The 8,487-nt window shown below is 34.8% G+C and overlaps 1 long non-coding RNA gene across 1 annotated transcript; it reads left to right on the top strand.

Moving 5' to 3' along the window:
* The first annotated feature begins 1,405 nt into the window (after nucleotides 1-1,405).
* LOC106892299 lies at nucleotides 1,406-7,444 on the top strand. Its single transcript, XR_001412845.1, has 3 exons — nucleotides 1,406-1,493; nucleotides 2,756-2,840; nucleotides 7,152-7,444. It is a non-coding gene; the product is annotated as an uncharacterized LOC106892299 (long non-coding RNA).
* The last annotated feature ends 1,043 nt before the right edge of the window (nucleotides 7,445-8,487 follow it).

The raw sequence follows: 8,487 nt of genomic DNA, 5'->3' as shown, positions 1-8,487 counted from the left end.
CTGATGGAACTCATTTTCATCTCCTGTTCCTCTAATTACATGAAAATTGCATACTTTTTATGCATGACACATTTTCTGCAGCTTTAGAAAAAGGTTGTGAAGGCGAAAAAAAAAAAAACATTTATCAGTTTCTTTCCCCCACTCATAAAGGCTATATGTCATCTACCCAACGATCAATCCAGCTTTAAGTGCCAGTTTTCTGTGCTATTGTTATAACCAGAAAAGGAAGTATATGAAAAAATATGGGTTTACGTGTAGGTTTTTTCCCCCTTATCTCTTAAGAATGGATATTTAGAGTGGTCTTGTCATTGGTCTGTTATTCTCTTTCCAGCCCTACCTTCCTTAATTTCAGATTTCAAAGCATGAATGAATGATACAACACCAGACTAAGTAGAAAAGACTAACTTTGAACAATAGCACCTCTTAAGCTATTCCCCATTTCTCAGGTTTTGTTGAAGATTTATTTTAATAGTCAGATGAGGGAAGTGAAAATCACCATCATTGCTGCAAAGGCATTAAAAGTAAGTGGACAGTACTAATAAATTACAAGTACAAGGATAAATTAGATGCCACATACATGTTTTTTAGTTATTTGTTTGCTTTCATGATGGAAAATGGAAAGGCTGAGGGGAAAAAAAATATTGATGCTGTTAGTCGGTATTTACCTGCAATGGGTTTGCACCAGGTGTGTGCATTTTCATTTTTTGAGGGTTACAAGTGATCTGGGTATTTTTCTCCTGACAGTAACACTAATGGTGAAATATGTTCGGTGTGTAAAGACCTCCATCCAAATGGCCAACACAAGCTCAAGCCACTTGTAAGCCCCTCTGGAAGTTCATTGAAAATCTTCATAGAGCTTCTGCAGTGACCAGCCCCTGAGCTTTGAAAACAAATGTATTTCAGGATGTTGCTGCTGGTTTGTGTTTTATTTCTGTTATTCATGCTAATTCTTGTAAGTCAGAAATTTGTATCAGCAGGAAAAATTTATATGATTTAACTAAACAAAATTTTCGAGAGTCTTTCTGAAACAGAGGCTAACTGGGACCACGGGTACCCAGAATATACTCAGTTCAGTTGTAGATTAAAGCTGAGAAGCTGGCCAGAATAAATGGAATAAATAGATACTGGCTACTGGAAAGTAAGTATTGAAACACCTGTTTCCATCTTCAGTTGATTTAGGTCTTAAGTTGACTGCAGAAGCAAAATCTTTCCAGAAAGAGTGAAGCAAAGCCAACATTGCCATGATGCCAATGTTGGCAGGCAGTGAAAGCACTCAGATTCATCCTGGCACTTCAGCATGTCTAGCAATTGCCCTGCAACAGTACATTGAAAGGACTCGTGATGGGGAATGCCTCACTCAGGAAACCCACTGTCCTTTGCAAATTTCACATTCAAGAAAGTACAAGCCTTTTAAACCTTAGAAGTGAAATGCAATTCTGTAGAATTTTTGAGTTAAAACGAAGAGCTGATCTTGAAGAGAAGAGCAGAGCAAGGTAAGAGCTTCCTGCAGCATTAACAGAATAATAGCAAGTCAGAAAAAGAAGCTGGCAAGATACGTGCTAAAGAAAGAATGCTATGCCATGAGCTCATTCTGGTCTGATCTACGTGCAGCTAATTTCCAACATAAAACATTCACAAGTAAATAAAGCACCAATCTGTCCTTCTTAAATGTCTGTTGCATTACTGCAAGACTTTTCTCTTTTCCTCAGATTTGTTTATTACACCCACTGGTTACATCATCTATTGAATTAACCCCCAATCTCATTCTTAAAAACCTCTATAACCTTGAGTAAAGTTATCACAGATGATAAAGGCATCACAGACAACTAATCCAACTTTACTTCAGTCTCTGCAATGCTTTTATCTTTGCAATTTGTTCTGGTGCTGGGGATGAATAAAAAAGGAGCTTTACTAATACCTGAGAAAAGTTATGCATATTGTGTGTGTGCAAAACTGGGGACTAAATTTTGCATACTTTTCAAAAGTGGGGCTGTCTGTAGCCAGGGATGAAATTTTCAGTGAACTTGATAGAATTATTGTACTCATTTTACCAGAGTCAAGATTTAATTCAGTGCTTTGTGGCTTGCATAATGTTTAGTTCACTGGGGCCCCTATACACTGGTAAAATATTGTCAATTAATAATAATGAATTTGTTTATTTTCTTTTTCTGAAGCTATGAAATGGAACCTTTAAATAATTAACCGCCACTCTGTTTTTCAGAAAAGTTGGTATTTTCCATGTGTTTTTAATAATGACAGCAAGAGTATTAACTATAAAATAATACATTTCAGAAGAAAGTAACAAAGAAGTTTATTTAGCTTTACAAAGAAAAAACCAACATACTTCTTATCTGTATTTTCTTATTATTGAAGACCTAGGTACTGATCCACAGACTTTATAATGACAATTGTTGAGAGAGTGGTGCAAAATTTTTTATAGGGAATATTTTAATGAAGATGTTCATATTGATGTAGTTAATGGGTTGACAGTATATTTTTATATTAGGACATATGGATGACCACTAAACATTGACAAAAATGTTCAATGATCCCAGAGTTGCATGAGTTAGATATAAATGTATGCATGTTTGAAAATTTGTGCCCCAAAAATGCCTGATAAAGGAGCTCTTCCTTATTAATCTCTCAATAGATGAATGTTTTCAACAACAGGATGTGGCTTTGTGAATGAAGATTATGGCAGTGAAATGCTCTATTTTCAGTGAAATAGAAGCAATGTTGTTTCTATTCCCAGCAGGAATGATTTGTTCAATGTCTGGTGAGTTCCATTGTGTTTCTGTGCCTTAGGATCCCCACCTATAAAGACGGGTTCAAAATTCTTGGTGAGTAGACTTGCAAATTATTATCGTCATGAATAACAAGTCCAGTTATATTTGAAGTGGCATATAAAGCAATTTTGTTCTTAAACTTTTTCAGAAAGTTAAATAATATGTAATTGCAGGTATTAAATGTGAGGAAACAAGGTTTTTAATGATTTGTAGCAAATGCCACAATTCTCCCCTGGAGATTGTGAACTGCTCTAATCCAGAAACATCCTTTGGAAGTGTGCTGGAGGATTTTTTAGTTCTTGCAGAAGGAAGGGTGAGTAATTTCTTCCATGTTGAAGAAAACACAAAGCCTGATGAGCTGAATTAGTATATATCATTTGACTGAGTTGAAAGAAAATATACAATTGTGCAATTAAAGAGATTTAGCAAGAGATTCATAGGGAGTATAATTGAGAATGACAGGATGAAATCAAAGAAACAAAAATGTGTTACAATATTACAGCATGCACCTTACTGAGAGATCTATTAGATTATAGAAATATTTATTGCTGGAATGGATAACAAGCAGTGAATAATCAGGTTTATGCTGAGCCTGAACATTGAGCGTGAGCAATATGACCTCAGAGGTCTTTTCTGATTCTCCGTTTCTACAATATCTTTGGTAAACAATGAGGTCCTGCAAGTGCTAGATATGTACAACAGAAGAAAAAAGAAAAGCTTAACTACAGTTTTCTTTTAAAAGACTTAGGGAACTGCAGAGACATAACAAGAAAACTGAAATAAATTACTGAAACTTAACTTGGCATAGAAATATACTTCAGAGGGGGCATATTAGAAGTCATACAACTTGATCAGAAGATCAACATTTTGTGCACATCTCCTTAACACCAAGGAGTAAAGACAGTTCCCTCACCTCTGTCTAATTCTGCAACATTGTTTTTTTCATTCAATTTTCTGTAATAATTGATGAATTACTTATTTATCAAAATGTCAATATTTGACATTTATAAAAAATTACTAACAGTTCCAGTGACAAATGAAATTACATACCTTCTACTGAGAAAATTAAATAGAAAGGTAACTCATAAGGTATCACTGAAGCTGATGATAGTTTTGTTTTCCATCATCATCATTACAATATTCAAGATAATAAAATAGCAAAAGCATAAATTTATTGATTTTTCATTGTATTTTACAGTACTATGGAGTTAGAGGAACTTTACAGATTCTTTTTAGAGATGTCAAATGCAGTTTCAAGCCTGGATTTTGAACCCAAGCATGCAGGGAAAAATTGTCTTCAAAGTTGATCTCAGCTTTATTATGGGATCAGATTACTTCTGAGGCAGGGTCAGAATACATTATGAGCCATAAGGAGTGATGTATGGGATGGCATATCCTAGGCAGTGGGCTGTGTCTTTTTGTAGTGCCCAAATAAGATTGTTCTGTATGGTTGTACACTTTGTATAGAGAATCAGTGAATGACTTCTACAGAAAAATAATTTAAGTTGTCATTGCAACATCGAAGACTCACCATTTCATGTTTTGCATCAGTCTTGGCTTTCATTGAGAGCAATAGCAGACAAAGGCATACCAAGCCTTACAAGATCACCCTTTTAAAGAAATTGAAGACTAAAGGGAACCTTTCTAAATCTGGGAGCATAAATCAAATACCTACATTTAAAAACAATCATCTAACTTCAGAGAGTGAAAATCTGTTTCTTCCTCACTGTCTGGGATGCTTGAGCTTTTCCGATGTGCTGTTTTATGAACAATAAGGGAAGAGGAAGGTAGCCTTAAGTGTAGGTAAGAGGTCTGTATCATTCTGAGAATGCAGTTTCTCATGGTCAGGATGCTATTATTATTAATAATAATAATGAAATTATTTATTATTAATAATGATAATAATTTTTTTTTGCAGACCTTTTCTTTGAGTTTCTGATGTGACATCAAAGTAGGGTACTCCTGTAACTGAAATGTTTTACCTAGTTCCATTCACCTAGCTGTTCTCAGCATCGCAGCTGAGAATGCCATACGAGTTTAATTTTTGATGATTTAGTTATGAAAAATCTTTATTATGTTCAGGGGTGCCTTTATTAGAAAGATTTTTTAGAAAAATGGAGATGCCATTACTTAGAAATGTAGCTCTGAGTGTCACCTTGTACAGGAAAGTCAGTGAAAAGAGTGAAATAGTCCAATAGCCAACCCCTACCTGTACATTAATCAAGCCATCAGCAGACTCTTAGTTATTCTCCATAAGTTTTTACTGGTTTTGCCTCACCTAAAATACTCTGCTCTTACTTTATTACATACAGTGTCATCAAATTAAAATGACTCATTATTCATTTGTCTTTTCTTATTGTAAGAACCTACCATGGTTTGTTTCAGGGAGGCTTTAGGCTGAGGTGGCTATATATTAAAAAGCTAACAGTATGAAAAGAAAGTATTGCTCAATTTGCAGTATATGAAAAAATGAGAATTGATGTCTGAGCTCTAACTGAGCTCACAAGGCCTGAAGCCACTTGTCCTGAAGGCCCAGCTGGCTGAAAGACTATTTAAGGTATTATTTATTTTTTGTTATATATTTTATGCTTACAACATTGGCAGTAAATAAACACATTGAAGAAGAAAACACTACTTAACGAGGAGTAGATGAGATTGAATGTGACTGTTCCAGACCTGTACAAGAAGCACTGGCCCATTAAATGAATGTGTAGAGCTACTTCTTAATGTGTTAGCCAAGTAATCAATTTCTGAAAATACCAAATAATTTAAAAATAGCCCTGTCTGACCTGAACCAGTACTGGCATCAGACCAGGCATTTCTCAGGTACCTACTTCTTCCCTTAATCAATCAGTTCTGACATTTTTCCTTTTTCCTTTTATTCCTTTCTTTCTCTTTCTCTGTCGCTTTTTTTCAAACCTCCTTTTGTAGAATTACATGGCCAGCCAACCTTCATAGATAAAATTCTTAAGCTCCTTTTAATATTCCATTAGCTTTGTAGCCCATTAACACATTGGAGTTGTTGTAAAGGAGAATCAATACAGCAGATACCACTTGACTCTGGAAACTAGGACCCTGGGAGCTTGCTTGTAGTGTTGGCATTGCTTTGCTCTGCAACCTTGAGCCATCTACTTAACCTCTTGGTGCCTGAGTTTATTCAACTGTAAGCAAATGTAACAGCATTTGCATACTGTACAAAGGTCTTGAGAAATGTAATTTGTAAACCTTACTCGATGCACATCTATTCATGCCTACTCAGATTTGTAATTCCCTTACAGGAGTCAAATAAAATCTGAGGTCACTTCAGAAAATATTGCTTTTAATATTTGCTTTCTGCTTTGAGGTCTTTGAATAAAACAGGGTTTGTCAGGGCCAAGTGTTGAATTCAGAGAAGAAAGACTGAGACAGTTCTTTTGTCATAAAAAGAACATAACTGAATTAGAAAAAAGAGAAAATTATAAAGAGTGATGGGAAAGATATATAACTTTTTTGGATTATGTTTGTTTACACAGTAGAATTCATAGTTACTGGAAGTTCCTAAGACAAGATTTTAACAGTTACAGAATACAAGTAGATATGTATATACACATCATAAATGTCCCTTATTATCCTAAGTAAGTAACACAACTTTGAAAAGGATCTAAAGATTCATGTATTCAGGAAATATGCTAGTCTCTAGCATTAGTGATCACAGCTTAAGCAAGAAACCACATGGAAAAATGTTCAGTCAAATAAAAAACACCAGTTTTAAGGGTTTTATGGGTCTTATCCAATATAATAATTACTGTGTTCTTAGTATATTCTATTCTATACTTGTATCGAAAATGCAGATAATCCCCACTGGGTTTTTTCTTTTTTGGGACATTTTCAGGACTGTGTGCTGGAAGGGGTTTCCCTGAGCAGCTTGTTTAGAGGCCTGTGTACCTCATTAGAGCACTTCATAATTTTTTATGGGACAGACCACATGGAATCAGAGTATCCACTGATGACTGTGTTCACTTCCATAAGCTTTAAGTATTTTCTCATCAGTGGTTCAAATATATAATCCTGGTTCAGCAGGTTTATGAGAAAACAGTGAAGGCAAGGGTGGATTTTTTTTGCAATTCACCTTTCTAGGAGAAAGAATAATTCACTTCAGTTCAAAAGTGCTAAAAAGATTGAAGTCAAAGGACTATAAGATTTTACTCCGAGAAAGATTTGAAGGATGTTGTTTGGAGAAAGGTGACAGCTGGGAAACTGAGAAAAATAAAAAAAACTTTTCTTGAAGGTTTTATCTATAAACTCATGTTATTTCAAGTCTCAAGGTTGTAATTAAGCTCAGACTCTCCAATTGCAAAACTACCTACCTCTTGCTTTCTGTTGTAGGTGGACAACTGGCATGAACTCGGCAACTCATATCTGGCAGGGAAACACCAGCGTATGAGAAGGACCAGTTAATAAATGAACTCTTTCCATACAGATGCTGTAGTCTGGGATGTCTGAAGCCACATGCAGAGGGAATGCTGAGCCCACACTCAACCATATTGGACAAAGACTTTGTGGATATAGATATGAATAGGGTGAACGTAAACTAGGAGATGAGCTGACTGGGGAACTGTGACTGTAACGGTTGTCCAGTGGCTTATGGTTGCCAGCCATTTCTGTTTGGTCAGACTAGTTATCTTAGTGAAATTTATTGAGAGAAGAAACACTTCTCTCTTTTTTTTTTTTTTTTTTTCCTTTTTACAGTTTTTGCTAAGGTGTTCACAAACACCACTGAATTTGATTTCAGAATGGCAGTTCCGATATGTTGAGCTGTACTTTAAAAAAATGAAACATGCAAAATGCTTCTGTCTGGTGAATGTGGGATGAATATTTTATTATTCTATCTGTTTTAAGATTAATTGAAAATGCTCCCTTTAAATTAATTTTAGGTCCATGAAGACATAGCATTGGTACATATTCTGCTCTGCCTTTTTTAGGTTTAGATTATATCTTAAAAATATTTTACATTTCTACCAAAGTTAGCATTTTCTTCTTTTTTTTTTTTTTTTTTTTTTTTTCACTTTTTCTAGTGATTTCTTTCAGTTTCTGTATATGGCTGCCCAATACTTCCATTTCGAATGGGGCTTAGAGTTTGTGCTCTGCTATATCCATTATTTTTCACTTTGTTGGTTGCTAAGCAGTCTCTTGTTGCTAAGTAGGGTATGAGCACTTAATTTACTACATTCTTTTTTCTCGTACCAGATTTTAGAAATTGCAGATCCTGTTTAATCAATGTGTAAATGCATGCTTTTGATGTATTTTTCCTAAGAGCAATATTTTGATCATTCTTAATGATACTTAATGAAGTCACCGCATGATTTCTGATTGTACCTAATTGAAGCTTGTGACTTGCATTTCAATGCTATCATCTTACAGTTTTATGTCTATCAGATGAAACTTTACAAGGACCCAAATAAATTAGGAAATATACTGAATTGATGCATTTCTTGGAACAAAGTCGCTTGGAAAAATATATATAATTTTTCAAATTAATTGTAGGGTAAAAGGTATCTCTTACATTGGAAATCTGAGATAGAAGAGGCACAAGAAATTGAGATGACAAGAAGGCTGGTTTATTATTGTGTAGTGTTGGATTACATAAAATGAACTAAAGCTTTAGGACTAGTTCCTTAAGAACAGATACCTGCACAAAGCTATCAGAACACTTAATTATTTA

The sequence above is a fragment of the Calidris pugnax genome, unplaced genomic scaffold (genome assembly GCF_001431845.1).
Source record: "Calidris pugnax isolate Ruff unplaced genomic scaffold, ASM143184v1 scaffold144, whole genome shotgun sequence".
Taxonomy (NCBI): Eukaryota; Metazoa; Chordata; class Aves; order Charadriiformes; family Scolopacidae; genus Calidris; species Calidris pugnax.
Note: the sequence above shows the minus strand (reverse complement) of the source record. Positions and strands in the feature narration are given on the sequence as shown.